Raw genomic sequence first — 2,649 nt, 5'->3', positions numbered from 1 at the left:
CAGAGTGCAGGGCATGCAACAAGGTTCAAAGGGGCAGGTTTCCCGGGGTAAAGAGGGTAACCACAAAACCTTTTGAGTGGTACAGAGCATATGGGGAATTTATGGTGTTTCTCTCTCAGGTCGCAGAGGGAGGCAGCGCAACTGATCCAGGATTGGGTTGCGGAGGTGGAACTGAGGTTCTCCACCAAGGTGCAAGGGTTCAGGAGCGACCGTGGGTCTGCTCTGAAGGAGTTTTTCAAGGAAAAGGGAATTCGTCACCAGGTGACGGGTGCAAAGTCTCCTCAAGAGAGAGGCGTGGCAGAGCACAGGAGTGAAACACTGGCTGAAGCTGTCAGGGTTTTACTGTGTGACTCTGGGCTGCCTCAGAGCTTTTGGAGTGAGGCTTGGACGTTTGCCAGTTTTGTTTTTAACAGGTCCTACAATCACGATGTAGGTGACACACCGTATTGTCTGTTGCACAAGCAAAAGCCACAGGTGCATTTCTTCCGTTCGTTCGGTTCTAAGGGATTCAGTGCCAATACCAACAGCGCAACGGAAGGAGGGTGGTCCTAGGTGCCAGGACATGATCTTCTGTGGGTATGATCCTGCAACAAATGGGTGGAAGTTTGCATACCCAGAGGGTGATCAGACCAAGCTGCTGGTCAGCAAGCATGCTGAGTTCTTTGAGCAGGGTGGTTGGTCACAGCCTGGGTATGGTTCTGATTTTCTCTCAGAATGCTTGTCCGATTCTGAGGGGGAGGAAAGGGAGGAAGAAAGGGAGGAAGGAGAGGCAGAGGCGGAGCCTGTTGCTGAAGACCAGGTTGCTGATGATGGTCAAGCACAGGGGTGGGTTTCTCCACAGGTTAAGAGAGAACCCAAGAGCGAGCCTTCATCTCCTGTTAGCCAAGTGCAGAAAGCCCGAAGACGCAGCAAGTCAGAGGGGGAGTCTTCTGAGCTTGCTGGAGACACATTTGCTGACACCAGTGGGTCAGGAGGAGCGCCCGAAGTTGTGCTCCGGCGGTCCACTCGGACCACAAAGGGGGTTCCACCGGAGAGGTTTCAGGTCACCAGTGCGTGGGTTGGTTTCGCACAGTGTGATTCTGGGAGTGTGGAAGGGATTCAACAATTGCCTGGGATAAATGCCAGTGGGAGGCAAAAGGCAGTGGGAGGTGAGTTGAACTCAAAGAGGTCTGTAAACAGGGGTTCACAGTTTCCCTCAGGGTTCGAGACGAGAGGGGGTGTTATTGGTTTCAGAACTCACAGGGTTAAAGAGTTCTGTGTGACGTCTCTTCCCTGAGGCGTGGTTAGAAACACATACGGGGAGTGGTTTGACGCCGAGTGTTTCAGTCTGCTTTTGGGACGCTACGCGAAAGGGAGAATGGGCGAGCTTTCGCCAGGTTTAATTTACGATGTTATTCTACTTGATTAAAGGCTAGAGAAGATAAGGAACGCTTTGTGTCTGTTCTGAATTATTCACCCACACGCTGCAATTGCTTCTATCTGCTGCGATCGCTCTGCTGACAGCCAGGGAGCCAGAGGACTTTTGGATCGGCACAAACAGTCTGCAAGCCGCGCAAGGGAAGCGCGCTGGACTCCATGTTTGTTTTTCTTGGCACTCATGGCAACTTTGGCTTATCGGTTGCCATAGTTTTCCGACTCCGGTTCCCCTTCCCACGTTACCAAATACTCTACTTGATCTCCCTTCCACCTGGAATCGAGGATCTCCGCTACATGGTAGCTGTGTTCCCTTTCCTCCATTGCTGGTCCCCGAGTGACCCTCCCTTCTCTGTCCCCTTTATACGGTGACAGCAACGACCTGTGGAAAACTGGGTGCAGCTTCATGTGGTTCGGTAACCGGAGTCTGAAAGCCACTGGGTTGACCTGTTGCGTGACTTCAGATGGGCCCAGTCTTTTGGGTCTTAACTTCTTACAACCTCCTTTGAATGGTAACCCTTGGGTTGACAGCCACACCTGATCCCCCACCCTAATTGTTTCACCTTCTCTTCTGTTTTTGTCTGCCTGCCTCTTATATTCCTCCTTGGCCCTGTCTAAGTTAAGTTGGAGCTGGCGATGGATCGCTTCCATTTCTTCTACGAACTGTTCGGCAGCTGGAACGCACCAGTTCTCCCCTTCCCCCCCCCCTGGGAAAGCCCGGGGATGGCACCCGTAATTAGCCAAAAAGGGGCTCATCCTCGTGGACACGTTCTCCGCATTGTTGTAGGCAAATTCCGCCAACGCCAGCTTCTCCACCCAATCATTCTCTCTGTCATTGACATAACACCTCAAATATTGCTGGAGGATGCCATTGGCTCTTTCCGCCTGCCCGTTGGTTTCAGGATGCCGGGCAGTCGAAAAATTGACCTCTACATGCAGTAAGCTCATGAGCTTCCTCCAGAACCTGGAAGTAAATTGTTTCCCTCAGTCTGAAACCACCCTCAAGGGGGCGCCATGCAACCTAAACACATTTTCTACAAACAATTTAGCGGTTTCTTCTGCCGTGACAGCATGTGAGCATGCTATAAAGTGGGCCATTTTGGTTAACAGGTCTACCACAACCATGATGGCTGTTTTCCCTCTGGACTTTGGCAGATCAGTCATGAAATCTATTGCCACTGCTTCCCATGGTCTTTCAGGTGTGGGTAGCGGTTCTAATAACCCTGCCGGTGCCCG

This window comes from Podarcis bocagei (genome assembly GCF_964188305.1).
Source record: "Podarcis bocagei genome assembly, chromosome: W".
In the NCBI taxonomy this organism is placed as follows: Eukaryota; Metazoa; Chordata; class Lepidosauria; order Squamata; family Lacertidae; genus Podarcis; species Podarcis bocagei.
The sequence above is the reverse complement of the archived record's forward strand: the minus strand, read 5'-3'. Positions refer to the sequence as shown.